Source organism: Zerene cesonia, chromosome 12 (assembly GCF_012273895.1).
Source record: "Zerene cesonia ecotype Mississippi chromosome 12, Zerene_cesonia_1.1, whole genome shotgun sequence".
NCBI lineage: Eukaryota > Metazoa > Arthropoda > Insecta > Lepidoptera > Pieridae > Zerene > Zerene cesonia.
In genome coordinates, this window is record NC_052113.1 from 5,099,175 (window position 1) to 5,117,180 (window position 18,006).

The following is an 18,006-nucleotide window of genomic DNA, read 5'->3' on the forward strand; positions in this document are numbered from 1 at the left end:
GACCATGTGGTATTTTATTTGTTATTCAAAACGACCGAAACTTTGTAAATAGCGACACCACATGTGACTTAACACGTTAAAATTGAAACCGTCCCGTGTTTGTATAAATCAATATAACACTACCAAATGTTGAGCAACTTTGGGGATAGGAACATCATATGAGCAAACTCAGTGATATCTTCGGATTCTAAGTTACCAATTCATTTATTGCAAAATTTTAATGCCGATATAAGAATTTAAGGAATCAAATATGATGAATATAGGAGGGATATACTCGCATCATATATTGTGTTTTTTTTTACAACTAGAAATCTCATGTAGTTATTCCATATACTTATGTAGATTCGATTATTATCTCTAAACTAGATGCTTTTGGCGTTATTACGAAACACATCGTATTACATTGTTTCATTTTATTTTTGTATCAAATAATTTTTTGTAAAATATTTCTTTCCCTAAAACTGAGGAGAAATTTAAATACCATTGTCACATTTACTAATCGTTGAAACCTTGCATTTAAATTTAGGTTTAAGCTTACGTTAGTTAGTAGCATTTACTGAGTCGAGCGGTTGGTTTGTCAAAACAGATTTAGGGCACAGTTGGCGGTCTTCGCGAGTTCCCGCAATACTAAACCGCGGTAATGCCCTTTATATTAAGCCGAAATAATCTTTCACGTTTTGTTCTAATTTTGGGGAATTAGGATAATGACACAAATTTTGTTCACGCTCGTGCGGTTTCAACGTTAACGTTATTATTTTCGTAGCTATTTAAATAACCATTTAAACTTAGGTGTGCTTCATTTCGCTTTGAGCAAACTTTTTAATTATATTGTGTAAGTGTGTAAGATTCATCTATCCGAATTCCATTGCTTTAAATCAGTTATTGTTCTAATGGAGAGCGTCATAACGAAATAGTCGTACCGTTCTAATTTAATTACCACTACCAAAATTAAATTCTCCTCATCCTAAATATAGTTGATTCTTACAGTATTTTAAAAAAGTACCGCACTTGCTTTTTGAGCTGTGCTTATTTTTTGTTCTATAGTGAATAATTATCAAAATCAAATAAAAATACAGGAATTTTAAAAATGAAACGTATTTTAATAATGAACGTTTCATTTTTCATCCTGAAGTTAAAATTAACTATAAAAATGAAACAAGCGTTCTAATAAATTAATTCAGTGATTTGAAATCGAAATTTTAACTCTATCGTATTTAATGTGACTGAAACCGGGCCAATTATTACCAAATCGTGACTTTTGCAAAGATTTTCGCATAATATGCATGAGTAAACTTTTTTTCGCCGACTCATTTTTTAATTTAACTTATAATTTATTTAAAAAGATATTTCCGGTATAATTAGGGGAGCACAAGCGACTTAAAGGGTCATTAAGATAAAAAAATAAGGATTGAAAAAGTCGATAGTCAGCAGAGGCTGGGTACAAAGCGATTTGGGTATGAGGAAGGTGGATTATACCGTAATCTCGACAGCTGATGTTGAGACACGTCTGACTCCAAGGCTACATTAAAGGTACATTAGCGAATATCGATTATTGTAATGTTTTATGCAAAAACGCGAACATTGAGTGCATATAAATACGGTTTCAAGAATAAAAGAAATGCTTTTAACATGTTATAGCAAAATATGTTTTCGCTATAAACCTATTTGTAGTTTGGTTTTCTAGTACATTCTACATTATGCACATTACATCAAAATAGACTAGTTATAAGTATTGTAGTTAACGACATCTTAAACCAAACCAATCATACGTATTCATTCAATCAGAATAAATACAGGCTACTTTTATAAAAAAATAACCCTTTGAAAAAGTTCGCACCATTTATTTCTTAGAAAAACCAGTCTTCAAATCAAACTTGCATCGACAATGTTAGTTTCATGATACTATTTAGTATTCTGTGGTAACACTATTTACATTAGAAACTCATATTTAAAATACGTTAAGTTAATATAATTATAAAGTATACAAATAATGTCACGGAAGTATAAGAAGCGTTTAGGAAAACAGATTTAGAGCACACTTGACGGGCATCGGCTAGTCTCAGCACAAAGCCATGGCAAGCGGCTTACTAGAAAGGGGATTAGGGCATAATCTTCAACCGAGCGGTTGACATATACCTCCAACTATTCTGTTTATTAGCCAATGCCATATCATAAGGATAATATATAGCAACAATATTGATTCGGCAAAAGCCGTTTATAAGGCGTCGTGCTCTTTAACTGTGCATAAAACAGATTATATCTCGCTCGCTCGCCTATCCGAGTCAGGCAATTACCTTACTTTCATATTGTCATTCTGGAGGGTGTGCAACCTATCTCTAACTTTAAAAACATCTTAGTTCTCAGCCATATTAACCGATATAACTAGATGCAACTAGACTGCTCTTATAGGAATGTTTTAACATGATTGCGCACTTACTATAAATTTTTATTAGGTGATAATGCGACATCCAATGTACTAGCGATTTGCTGATAGCCGTTTAATGGTCCGAGACATATATTACTGACGTTTTAAAGCATATTGCGTGTTTCTTGGCACGTTTATGGGATCCTCTTGAAATGGCAATGTCGATAAGTTTTTACGTGATTAAAAGCGTTTAGGGTGATAAAATGTTATTAATTTTCTTTTAGTAATTTTTTGTAGAAAATAATATGAAATAGGTAACTAGAACGTTGTTATTTTAAAATGAAACTAATTCTAATTCTAAATTCAGAACAAATGGAAACGAGCTTTGAACACCGTAATTGCAATTTAATAATTGTTTGTGTAGAATGATTTTATCAAAGTACCCGCAATATAATATGCAGAAAATTTTAAATATTTCCATTAATTAAGTATAACTAGGTCTCGCTCTAGATTTGCACCTTTTCAATTAATGAAACGACCTCATAATATCTTAATTAGAAACAGAACTATAGGTAATTTATACATAAAAAAGGGTTGATATTGAAAAAAAAACTATCAAAAGAAACAAACAAAGATACTTAATTTTTCACTATTAATTACCTAATCTTGTATATTCAATACTCTTCGTTCGCATATAATAGATTCATCATCAGCCCATATATGTTCCCACTGCTGGGACGCATATTCATTATTTGGAGCTAATACAAATAAATAAATTCTAATTACCTTACGACATATTAAGCTGCAGCGATGTGTGTCAACTGAAACAAAAAAACACATAATTAAAGCATAATCCTGATGTGGTATATGAACCTATATTACCCGCGTTATGAGATGCACAGAAACAAACAAGTTTCTATTAGTATCGCTATGAAGCTATTTAATAGAAACTAGAAATAAAAACACGTGTGTTTTCTGCAAAATAATAATAAAGAAATCATATTGGCCGTTTCTGAAATTTTAACATTCATTTGTTTAACTTGAGGTAATTTCTGAAACATAATTATTACGTTTCTATCAAGACATTAAACAAATATACTTAAGATATATATATATATATATCCATATACTAATTGTTTCAAGTTAATTGAATATGTTATAGGTGATTATGAAATCAATAGTCGCTTGATACTAGAGTGAACTCAAAGGATAGGCCTTCATTAGCCATCTTCGATTATATATGCTGTAATCAATACTGACTTAACTCAGGTGAACCACCAGCTCTGTTGCCCGCTTATGGCATAAAAAAATACTCGTAACAATGATAATATTTCTTCAGTGTGAGACAAATTATTTATCCTCTTACGCCTTAGGAAGCCATACAATATCTCAACAAAACTATAAACTCACCAATGGTCAGCGTTGACCAATTGACAAATAATAATAGGGTATACCCACATGCGGGAGTATTGATTGACAATAAATGTCACATAACTCTTAATAGACACGGAGTGTTTCAATTGAATCGGGCGTTAAGAAGTTATCAAAAGAACCGCTATAATCCCCACCTGAGATAATTCACAACGGGAATTCAGGAATATTGTCAATTATTATTTTATTATAAAAAACACAATCCAATAGAAATCATTTAGAACAAAAATGTAAGAAATGTAATATTTGAAAAACTCATCGGTTATTACAAATGGGTTTAATGGTATTAATTTTCTATGTAACTAACTCCACATAAAAATGGAATTAACAGTTGAAATTCGAAAAAGGTGGGTCTACTACGTTGTATTCAAGCGCATTAAGATTTTTATTCAGAATATTATATCTTTTAAATCTCATTTACGGCGCAGCGCGGGCTAACTGCAACTTTTACATGATACGATCTCTGATTTACATACAATATTATAAGTTGCAAGCATTACAACCGGATTTGCAATTTTCTTCTCTCTCTCATTTGCTGAATCTACAATCTCTCACGTAACAAGCGCATCACAATATTATAGAAAAGAAACTGTATTTTGTATACAGTGGAATTTAATAAAAGATAATAGAGATGCAGGAGTTGTCATTATTTCACTAAGAGTACACTCATTTCCGCTCCATAATGAGAAATGTTCACAAATGCTTGAATGGGTTGGCTCCATAAAAATATATGTGTGGACACGGAAGGAATATTATGTACGAGTATTTTTTTAAAGATATGTATATTCGTTTTAGTTACGCGTTTTATTGCAAGACCTATAACAATTATTCACAATATCTAAACTTTATTTGAAGATAAACTATATTTGTGGGTATAATTTTAGAAAGTGAATTTGTCTGTTAATTTGTTACGGCTAAGACTCAATCAAATCATCAATCAGCGATCATGATTAAGAATCAACAAAGACAATACTTAAGATCCCATTGCAATCAAACTAGTGCAATGAATAAATAAAATCCATGTTTTTTTTTTTATATTATTGAATCCCAAGACATAAAACCCGAGCAAACTAATTGCAGCCATAATTCTAAATAGCATAGCAATTAAGTAGTAACCAGTACCCAGTACCTAGCAACTATTAAAAGGAAATTAGAAACTTAAATGAGCTATGTGAGGTATAAAATTATAATTGATTTTACGTTAAATTTGAGTTCGCGTGTCTTCCGCTAACCGCTTAAAGTTGTAAATTCATTATGTAATTTAAAATGCTAATAGCCTGTCGTCTACGAAGAAGGAACGAATGAATAATGAAAGAAACTTCTCGTATGATTGGGGGATGAAATAGATTTCTCGTTCGCACACATCCAAGCTAATATTCCTAATAGTTGTCTGGTATTAAGACCCGCTACACTAAATAAGTAATGAACTCGTACTGTGCATTAATTCAAACCTGTCTTATTCTAGGCGCTCACGGAGCTATTGTAGTCCTATCGGATTAGTTCATGAATATATGAACCTGAGGATTAAAGATTCACGTCTGAATGATATATTATAACACTGTCATCTTTCATACATCTTAAAGTCTATCATCAAATGTACTAGATTAAGGTTCCCTATTAAAGCAGTTAAAATCAACGAAGCGCGTGACGATATATCCTGTTCGCTGACCGATGGCATTACAATAAGCCGGTGCTAGATAAAGCCCTTTTTCCATTTAAGCGGCAGTGATAAGCGACCCTTTTAAATTTCGATGTTAAGCCGCGCCCACGCTGCGCACGAGACGCTAATCGCTCATTTGGATTACGATTATGTAGAATATATATGATCGTCAATGTTATCATGCTATTGCCTCTAAATGGAATTAGCCGTTGAAAGAAATTTACGGTGTACGCTTTTGTTCATGCGTCAAGCGATTAGACTTGTGATATTTCGTGAGCTTATGTCAAAACGTATTGCTTTTAGTGAAGGTTAATTTCCTTTTGGCTTTTGGGTTAATTATACAAGAGCGTGGGTTGATTGAATAATTAGCGATTGCTTGTGCAATAACAAAAGTGTTATTTGAATTTCCGGAGTGTTTTGCAGAATTGTAAATGAACGAAAACTGAGTGCTCTGCTAGCTTCTTGTGTCTGCAGATTTTCTCGAAACGAGAATCATAACAATGGTAGGTATATTTAAGTAATTAATTGTATTGTCGAAAGGAAACCACAAGTCGATATTTAAATAAATGTCCATTGTTGCGGTTTAAGGGCGTCTGACACCGTTGAGACGTGCTTGAGGCCAGATAATTTATATTCTATGCAACGTACGAACAACTGCTACATTATTGATTTTTGTGCGAAGAAAACAATCCTCTTTGTTCCATTTGAGTGTGCAAATATTTGTATTTTATTCAACGTTGTTATTGCGTTTTTGCGCTATGTAATTAAAGTATGCGTCGGTTGGATACAGTTTTCGCATACTATAACAAAATATTTGGAGAACGCTCGCAAATATTTGAGCAGTTTAACATTAAAATATATTTGTAACATAGTTTATCGAAACACATTTTGCCTGCTTATAGTTATTTGTCAAGACAATTTTAAAATACTTCCTAGATATGTACTCTTACGAAACAAATAATTCATCTATGAATTTTGAAAATTCTCCAAATCTGATCTTTGACAAATTGTGAAGTTCAGTATATAAGTAGTTAATATGTTGTATTGTTAAATATTATGAAATGAGTCATTCCTTAAAACTCGAAGAAGATAAGTAATGGTTATAATTAATAAACCTTCTTTTTCATAAACTATTCATTCGTTTTACATGTAAAGTGCAATAAAAGTGAAGTCTCGTGTCCCCTAGTGGGGTATGGGGCAGATGATGTACATCCGTTTCACTGATCGATTTTCTTTAGGGACAAATAGGTGAGCAGCCTTCTGTGTCCGGCCAGACCGAGACATTTTTTTTTTGTGCGTCCCCACCGGGAATGAAACCCGGGACTTCTCGGTTCTACGCAATAAGCTACAACACTTTACCACAAGATTTACAATGCATTATCAGTTTCACAACTATATAGGTACAAACTACATATTTGGTAGCTATCAACAAGAAATTTTCTAGACAAATTATTCAATACCCATTCACCTAATTTCCTTTCCCCATATTAATTAACGTATCGTCAGCTGACGTGACCGGCCCGCGCCAAGTTGTGTTTTCATTCAGTATTATCACGTGCGAATGGGCTGTGATAATTTTATTCATACGATGTATATCGAACAAAAACAAGCTTTCACTTAAGTGCTGAGTGCACTTTCCCATGTTTTGTATCGTAAAAATGTTGATTTATATTTGAAAATGTTTTAACAAATTTTAACGAACGTTCGAGTCATCGGCTATCTTCATTACGTTAAAAGTATTGATAAGACGCACGACAGGCCGGCTAATTTGAGAATTAAAGGGTACCGTAAGCGGTTTTTATTCGTTTTTTGTTAATAAACTTCTCGTCCTCATATTATACTTAATTAAGCTTTTAAAATAAATAGATTTACTTGTGTTTGTCCATTGGTAGAATACATGTATCGAACTAGAATCTAAGTTGCCTAGAGTAAGACAAAATCGTATCTATAATATAATTAATTAGAAGTCAATTTATAATGCACAATTCAGAACAATTTGCTTTATCAAATGCCCAGTGAATTTTGAATTTAAAGTATCTAATACATGTTCTGTATTAAAATATCTACCTCAATATATAATTAAAAGCATTCCGAAGTAATGAAAATATCTTAATTAATTATGAAAAAAGAAATTCAATAAAGCTCTGATAGAGTCACGCACTTTGAATTAAGTTTTATTACAAAGAAAAAGTATCGTGCATTTAATTTTATGAAACTATCATTCATCCTTAGTTATGCTTTGTTCTTTATAATTATTTCGAATGATATCTTTATTAATTAAAACACAAAAAGGAAATTATAATGAATTGTTTTATTAACAGTGACAGTTTATAATTGTGTGTAAAGGCTTCGAAAATAATATTAATTAACACTTCATATTTAACAAACGTTGATTTCCAATTAAAATTGAAATTAATTCACATGCCCCTGTTCACAAAACGAAAACAATATTCTATGCTACAATAGCTATTATGAACAGAACGCTCCATTAAAATAAAGATGTTATATTATAATAAAATGAAAGAGTTAACGAGAGGCTTCTGTAATTTATAATGTTGAACGATAGTTAAGACAGAAATCTGCTCGAGGCGTAACGTTATTTCATAACCTTTACGACCTGACTTTACCGAGAAAAGCTATGAACATTTCTACATCTTTCAACAATTTTAATAAACATCACGGGAATTATTATAAAACTTACTGTTAGTATATTTAATAGAAATCCTTCCTCGAGTTACGGTTATTTAATTAAATATAAAAATATAATTATAATTGGCTTATGGTTTTAGTCTAACAATAAAGGAAATATTAATTAATCTATACTAATTTTATAAGGCTGAAGAGTTTGTTTGTTTGTTTGAACGCACTAATCTCAGGAACTACTGGTCCGATTCATTCAGTGTAAGATAGCCCATTTATTGAGGCTATAGGCTATATATGTACCACGGGCGAAGGGCGGATCGCTAGTACCAAATAATACACAACCAATGCGAATAGTGCACTCAAGCATCTATAAATCTTGAAGCATGATACGACAGAATAATATGTGGATGATAGTCTCTTTTGTGGAATTAACAATTAAAATAATCCCTTTATAATATCGAACAAAGGGCTTCTTAACAAGTATTTGTGGATGTGGTTAAACCGTAACTCGATATTGGTTGTAAGATGATATGTTTGACAAAGAAAGAAGATGTCCATATTAGATCTCGAGTTAGACTAACATTTAGTTCCAGCTGCAGGAGTTTTTTGTTATAATTAATATGTTTTAGAAGGCATGCAATACACTGAAGATACTGTGAATTGAATCGTGCGTGTTAACAATATAATAGGCCTTTTCATTTTAGAACTGAAACTTATTTTACCAACTGGTATGTTTATTCCTTATGGAGTCACAATTATACATCTATTCATCTATAATTATCATCTAAATCAAAACAACTGTAGCTTTTTTGGAAGTTAACCAACGAGATTTTATATACGTGCATTATAACAAGTATACTTATGTCAGATACACTTCACTACAGAATACACAAACGTTGAATAAAAACAAACCGATCGCCTCATTACAATGTTCAGCGGTCGTTAAGGAACGAAAACGCGTGTAATATTTTATCATTATTCGTGGAAATGTTTTCGAGAACGCAACGAAACAGTGCTAGTAGTAATCCGAGAATATCGCGTGACACGAAAGCAAATGTCACACGTTTTATTTCAATTATCTCGGTCCACATTTACACAAAAAAAATGGAAGTTATTATATTCGTAACGATATTTCATTTGGTAATTTACGTGGAATTTCCTCGTGGAAATAAAGCGCTCATTTGCTTGTATAACGATGTGTATCTTGATACTCGTGCTTTATCAGAATGATTTATTTATACGCAATTTATATTTTATCAAGTAGAACTATACTTTCAGTAGATATGAATTCTACCAACTGTATAAATTCTTTTTATATCAAAGGAGAGACCAAACGACTTACGTCACGTCCAATATTAACCTTTGCAGAAACAATTTCAGGTACAGCAAGAAGTTTTATTATTTTGGATGGCTTTTTAATTGAAGAGCAAATTGAAAGTATGAAATATACATAATGACCTAAATTCAATCTTATTGTTAATTATGGGTATATGTAATTACAACATTCTTTCTAATAATCGTTTTATATTATTAAATTTATATTCTATAATTGTAATAAGGAAAAAATACGTTACATTTTGCCATTCCTATTTATATATTTGACTCTTTACTTAACTTTTATTTTTAGTGAAGGATAAAAAAAAGGTTTTACAAGCATAGGTACCTTGTGGAACGCAGAAAATCAAACAAACAAAGACGTAAATGAAATCCTCACCGCTGCAAACTTATAGCAAATTCAATTCTGAATTCGTGGAACCTAATATACGGAGACCATTTGAGTTCCCCTTCAAATAAGGTGGAGCTGCTACGAGCCAATAATAAAGTCTGAACCACTCCACCTTCGATGGCTCTTCAACGGCTGAGTTGCGTCTGTGATGACGAAAAAGCGTATTATTCTTGTTTCGCACTAAGTTAAACTCGTATTGATGGAAAAATAACTATCCCTCCCTCTATTAACGCTCCCCAAAAATGCACCCTTTAGCTATGATCTTAAAATTCATAATTGAATCTCGTGTTGCCAAGGTCGCTACGCAATATTCAATTTAAGACAATTGGTACTTTTTCGAAAGCCTAGAGCAAGTTTATGTTTCACATTTAATTCGGGATACCGGACATTTTACGTCAAAAACAAAAAGACAAAACCGCTCAAAGCTATCGCAAACAATTTAAGCGGTACATTTTATTTGATTTGAAAATACGGTTGTATTTTTCGATTGAAGTATAAAGTATGTTACAAACAATTTGAATTTTGTAGGGGAAAAAAGCGTTTTATTAGGTTTGTGTATCCGACCTGTGTATAAAAATTTATTTTAATATTAGATTACAGAATTCATATAAATTTAAATAGATCAAAAATATTGAATAAATGTTGTTCTATACAACTAGGAAAAGAAGTTTTAAAATATATACTTCATTACCATAGTTAGTGGTTAGTTATAATGCACGTATGTTATGTATATATGTTAAGCTTGTGTTTTATTTTGTTTAGCTACAAGCAAAGAATCCAAAAAACACAAAATCCCCCTTTGAATTGCTATCCTATCGACCCATACGATCCACTAATACATAATCCACAAAATGTAAAGTATTTATTTAAATTGTACGCAAGGCACATTACTCAAATTTAAGGTGTGCGTAGCTGTTACGTTTGATGAACACACCGATACGAACAAAATATTTCCTGGCGCTGTGTTTCACTGGCCCTCAAAATAATGATCTACACGTCTTAACTATATTTTGATGAAAACGATAAGCAGTTATTATAGGCGCTGTTGACAGGAAAAAAGTCATTTCATACAGTCGTCTTACTGCTGAAGATTTATTCATTTGTTTTCTGGCGTTAAACAATCAATACATTTTCATTTGGTTAATTAATTTTTAACTAATTTAGATACAATAAATGATGTACAGAATATCTATTAGCACTCTTACCATATATAACGTAATACTATACTACTACTCTTACTTATAAACACTTCTATAAACAAATTCATTAGCACAAAATTTCCTTTGTTACGTTGGACTTTAACCTAAACGCTCCCACTCCTTATCAACAAAATATTGAAAGTATTTTTAAATAAACTTAAACATTTCTTCTTTACGAGCCCATGTTTCTGTCCAACTACGGACTAAGTAAATAAAAAACCTTGGCTTCTCTACCGTATTTTACTTAAATATATTCGTTTAGCCCCTGGCATTAGGGGAAATGATTAATGAAGCGTTTCTTAGGTGCCTGATGGCGTCTGCCTCTGATTCGTGCATAAATAAACAAGATTTAAAATTATAACTGGATTATGGGCACGTCGGTAAGAAAATATTTCCCTTTTTATAAGGAAGACAGATGATACACGGATTGATTATATTGGATACATATTTCAAATAGATATTAATGGTGGTGGGTTAATACTGCTTTGATATTTCTAATAATAATCGGAGAATTGTTTTACGAAGTACCTATATTAGAGTCGTGGAGCGCAATTCTATTTACGTAAATGCATATGTTATATTAATTCTTTAACTAAATTACTATAGTTCCATAGAGACAATGAATAACTTTTATAAAACGTACAGATAATAAAAACGTTAAGTGATATAAAAAGTGAATATCATACATTTAATTAAAATTACACTTTGCTATCGCTTCGTCGATATCGTTTACGTGAAAAACTAACATAAATATAAATGGTGAAATCGCAATTGACCAGTTTAAAATATGGGTATGCAACCACGTTTATCAGCTGTGCCTTATTAGGGCTGACGATCGCAGATCGATGGGGACTAAGTGTGATACCTCTTTTGTTTTTATGGGAGCCTGGTACGTCGTCGTGAATGAGACGTGATTTGCAGCTTGCTTTCTATTTATTAAGATCAACAAAACTTTCATTTTAGAGAAGGTGTCTGTTTGTTTATAACATAGAAATATTATGCTCTTTAAATACAACCAAGCAGAATAAGTAGTATATGTAAAAACACCATTGCTCGGTACTATGTTAAGATAATAATAATGTTAATCATATTTAGTGTCATATTTAGTGGCAAATAAGGTTAAATTTCGTTAAATTTAATTAAATTGAATTAAATTTCATACAATTATGATTATTATTGATTGGAACCTAGGGACTTAATTGTCGTTCATTAGCGCAATTAATTGCAGATTAATCCGTAAAAAAGTTATAATTTTTTAATGTTTTACATACAATGACACTATTGCCAACTTTTGACATACTTTTTGATGATGTACCTAATATACAATCTAATGTGATGATTTCGTAAATCCCCACTTAAATGTATAAACTATATTAATACTGGTGCTATGACAACAGATAAAGAATATATTATAGTTTGCATATCACAGACTTAACTCTAATGTTGCTTATATAATTCACCATCGCGTGCATTGTAAGCATATTCGTAAGCATTTGTTACCCAAATGCTTTCCTCGGCGGTTGTCAGTTGGCAAATTGAATACGATTTATCATGCGATACGCAGAGGGTTCAATGTTCTGATATATTTTATATATTTTTCAGCAAATAATATAGTTTACGTTATCCTTTATAATCATGCCTATTTTTCGTTGGAAGAATTGTAACATGATAAATGGTTGATGATTCATATATATTACGGGTATCACATTTGGATTGTTTTGTGCCTCATAATATAACAATAAATGAAATGAATGTATAAGTGAGCAGACATTTGTTTCTGTACGTTTCTGTACTGTAAGGAACATTTTACAAATAAATTGTTATATGGCTTTCCAATAATTAAATAAAACAAATGTATTCGAAAATCTATATAATATGTTTTATGCCTATAAAATACATGCATAATTTTACACAGATGGAAAAACAAATCACAATATTTTCCTAATACATATATAGATACATTGTACTAAAAACTCTAAACTTTAATGTGGTTGCAAGTAGATTGTATGTAACGAGATTTCAAAAGTTGCCACAACTCACACAAAACATGTTTACTTAAGAACTCAATTGAAATATAACATGATATTGTGAAGTTTCAAAGACGTCAAAAATAACAACGTATCATTTTAGCTAACAATGTTATAGTAGAAACAGTACCTGCCCGCGAAACACACTCATACAGATATCAAAAAATCCTAGTGCTGTAAAACTCGCAATATCTCAAACGAAATACCGCAGTTTATGTTGCTTCCTACAAAATGAAACTCCACTGAATGTCTGTTGAAATTAAGCTTAAGTATTTCTCTCCAAGAAAAATATCAAACATACTTTTCCCTTTCTTCTCTTGTACACGTGATTTAGTTAAATGGAACGTCTTTAAGTTCACAATTGAGTTTTTGTGAACACTCAAATGTTCGCAAAATTTTTGATCAAACGTTATAACCACGTTTTTATACAATAGTTTGTTTACAAAAAAATTATTTTCTTTTCTTGTATTATAGTTTTGAGCAGACTTACTAATGTAGGTGTGAACCATAAAAATATGGAATGACATAAAACGTAACTAAAATGAAAGCCAGGTGACAATATACACCTACTGATTAATTTAAAATCACATTAGACGAGCAATCTGAAAAACTAATAAAATACAATTTTCACACCCTAAACAAGTGACACGAAATCTATTGAGATTTGAAATCAAATATCGATGTCTCGTTTAATCGCCTGGAAGTGTTTTATGTAATACTTGCGTCCACAATAAGAAGTCATTAGACTCTTGGGAGCAATTTAATGGACCATTAAACGAACCTATAAATTAAACTTAATCATGACTAATTGAAGTAGCACAAAGGGTACACACATATCGGGTTTAGTTTAAAAGCATCCGGGTGGTCTCATACACCAAACCTTGCCTTTTAGTTAGATAATAACGCCCGCAAAAGGCGCCATACATAAAAATTTAGATACGACAGGAATTTATAGATTAAAACGAATTAGAGTCTGTCGTCACAAACATAAAACATGAATTTTAATGGTTACTCCGAAGTAGTGGCTTTTATAATAAAATCACGTAAGCACAGACCAATGGGATCACCAATCAAGGTACTTCAACAAAAGGATCACCATTTAAAACCCTTCATTAAAGTTATCCAAAGCGGATCTAAGCCGAAATCCGTGTAACGTAATCGATTTAGAAACGAGAAGCCGCGAAGGACAAAGTGCGGTCACAAATTAACATATAAATTTAGTATTATTTTAATTTAAAATGCATTTTGAAAGTTTATTTACATATATATGAGGGTCCATTACCGTTTCTTTGTCGCGGTCGGCAAATATAGCAGTTCAGTGAGTTTACGCATTACGCTTTGACTGAGGGGACGGACGTGTCATGAAACACTTCATAAACACGAAACTCGTGCGTATGGCCACTTAATAAAATTAAGTAATTCGTCAAGTGCACTGCTCCCTTATTGATACAAGGAGGGGGAGTAAATCGTCTTGAAGTAATGTTTCATTCTCTTCCACCTTCTACTTTATGTTTTATAGAAAACATTTATCGTTTTTGAATTAACCTTAATCTACGAAAGTGTTTGTATTATGGATCGACTAACGAAGTGGTTATGACCGGTTTTTTATCTATTTGGAACAAAAGCTAAAAAACTATAACAGCGTTAAATCTTATACGACTAACCATCTTAAACGTGAAACACATTTACATCAAAGCAGTGACTTTAATTGATTGCGGCAACGATTGGAGCGTGGTGTTAAATCAATCAGTGAGTGATCTCGCGATACGATTTTAGGGGGGAAATGCAAGCTAATATTTGTTCTTGTTGCGCTAATAGCTCGTAAATATTTCAGCGCTAGCGGACACATGCGCTTGAGACAAATGGCCGTTTATAAAATATACGTGCGCCGTCACTTTGAACCTTTCCCATTCGTTACGTTTCCGACGACTGAAATAACAATACTGAACCATTATTGAGTTGGGTTTTCTCACTCACACGGAAACCAGAGCTATCAATTACACACTCGATTCACAATCGCCGACCTTAAAACGTCTAGTGTAGAGTTTAATTTTGAGTACGTGCCACGAGTTTTGGTAATTTAGTCGTGAACACTTTGACGTGTCAAAAGTTCAAGTTTAAACATTCAAATTATTTGAAGTTATGATTTGAGTGCTTTTCCCAAAATTTCTCGAGTAAGCAATTCATTTGTCAATTATAATCCATCTCTCTGGGGTATGAGATAAGTGTATTACGTGTATTTAGAATGTCATCGTCGGTGACGGCAAACAACGTTATAATCGCGAACAAAGTGAAACAAATATTTATTTTATACTTATTATTTCTTTCCTTTTCTTTTCTATCCTTTTTAACGACATACTTTTTTGTCAATATAAATTCTTAAGACAATCGTGGAAAATACAGAATGACATTAGACGCATGTAAAGTATTTATTTTACGTGCTTGATGTCATGCAATACTTGATATGAAAAACAAACATGACAATTGACAATGTAAAACGAAATGATTCAAAGCACATTTAGCGGGCTATAAGAAAAGTTGTGGTGGTACGAGGGGATTTATTTGTCAACTTTGCTCAGATAAAACTTCGTTTGACATTTGATTGTGAGCTCGCCGTACTTTGGCTGGAGATAACTTTTGAGAACCACCTCTTTCAGCTCAAAATTAATTTCTCTTGAAAACGTTGGCATTCAAAACGTTTAAGCGCAATAAAGTTAGTTTATCGCATAATAATATAAGAAGGAATTACGCGATGCATATTTTGTTATATACAGAATTCTGTTTGGCAACTGGATCAACGGATTTATTAAACTATACAAAGCACAGATGATAAATATATTTGTATCCAGGTTATGACGATTGAGAAATAACTATTTTATTGAGTGGCGTGTTTAAAACACCAATGTATGTGTGAAACTCAACATAAAATATATCGAGGGCATAAGCCGAGAGAGTTATAAAACTATCATCACTTCGTGAATAAAATCTGTCCGAATACATTTTAATTTAAACACAGATTAATATCGCTAAAGAAAAAATGATATTAAGAAAGACCACCCTAGTTTCTGAACGATATTTCACACATGCTTAACGACGCATTTATATGGGAGATGGGGAATAATTTCAAAGGGACGCAGCAAAGGCTCGGAAGTTGACAAATCTTTCGCGTTATTTCTGTACTAATTAGAAGCAAACGTGGGTGTCGTCTGACACTCGGAGACATCGAGAGGCTGGTTCAGATAAATCTATTGTTGAATGTTTGGAATAACTTGCGTGATATTGGAATGCGTGCGCCCAAAAAATAAACCGTTATCGGAACTGACAGAACATATTGAGATCCGCTCTAGGGTGAAGTGGAGACAAAGTTGAATATGACAATTATACTCGTATGTGTGTTATTCTATTGTATTAACACGTTATTGAAGCTATTATTATATTTAAATCGAATGTTTTATCACTAGGTACTTGAAACTAGAGATATATAAATAAATAAATTTAAATTTAAAAATAAAATAACATATTTGCAAAATTATTTTAGACAACGAAGAGAAATAATGCATTTTCCTTTTAAATTAATTTGAACATGGAAGTACTCGATCGTTCCCTTCGCTTATTATTGCCGACATACCACATATTATAAAAATATCTAGTTTCAAATAATTACAGAGTCGATAGTAAAGGTATAATATTCTTTGTAAATTAATATAGTATAAATCAATGGTCATATCGTTATTTTTTAATAAAAACTTTTAAAAGCTTTACTTTTATCACAAAGAACTGATATTAAACATCTGTATTTATACTGGTCACAATCAAATTTCTTTCTGGAGTTTTATTACTATGTAATTAGGTAAACGTTGGGTTAACGATTTAATTATTCTGCTGTTGCGTATGAATCCAGTTATATACAATATTCGCAATTACATTGGTGTTAGTCTTTGAGCTCGCTTTTGATGAAATTAGCATCAAAAAGAGATGAAACTAATTTCACACACAAAAAGTCTCATGAATTTAATTTAAATAAAAATTCTATAAAAGGTTATAAATTACACATGTGCCATAGATATTAGATATATATAACGGTGCCTACGTGTGCTGTTATGATATTTTAAATAATCATAAAACGCTGATTTATTAATTGGGGATTCATATTATATTTGTTATTGAAAACTTCGTTAATTTGTGTCCTGAACCTTGAAGTGTAGTAAATATATTGCCAGCAAGTTTTATTCGTTTTACCTGTAACAAAGTGGAAAAACCAATTAAACAGACTAATTAATAATAGTAATATAGTGTTCACACATAGAATAAATATTATGACCTACGATGGGGATTTTAAGTTATCAAAATGATTAGTTTAAATTAGATTAAGTCCAAACTTATACCTTGATTTCAGGAAGTAAAAGATCCATTCCTTTTGCCTAATCCAAGAGGAAATACAAGACAGTATATCAAATATGATTTCATATTTGCACAATTCGTTAAATAAACGATTAATAAGGGACGTGACACGTAATTTAAAAACAAAACATTTCATTTAAACTTAAAAACATGTTCGTTTATTTTCCATTTTCAAAAATAGCATAACAACCTCTGTATGTTGCCATCAATTCAGCTTAACGCATCTACTTTCATACATTCCCTTAATCCTTAAAGAGATTATAAGGATATCTGATTACGGACTCTGTTGCGTCTAATGAGAACGCGCCCTTAATTGGATTTAATACTAGACGTATATAGTAAGACACATGCATACCGGATAAATAACACAGTGATAGCAATGTTTGCATTATACAATTTTGTTCCTTAACCGTCACGCGTAATTTTGTCGACTTTTACATGTATTTTTCTCTAAATAGATTTACGGTTAAGTCATGTGTCCATATTGTGAAAAATGTTTTTAATTTTTTTTTTATATCCAACCATACAGTCATCACAAAACCCAACTACTCGCA

General features: G+C 31.8%; 1 protein-coding gene across 4 annotated transcripts in view; it reads right to left on the reverse strand.

The window, feature by feature from the left end:
* LOC119830675 overlaps positions 1-18,006 on the reverse strand; it is a 74,976-nt gene that overhangs the window by 22,299 nt on the left and 34,671 nt on the right. For all 4 annotated transcript variants that reach the window (XR_005287860.1, XM_038353755.1, XM_038353754.1 and 1 more), the window contains exon 2: positions 3,152-3,186. The gene's annotated coding sequence lies outside the window, so the exon portion shown is untranslated. The remainder of the gene's footprint in view (positions 1-3,151; positions 3,187-18,006) is intronic.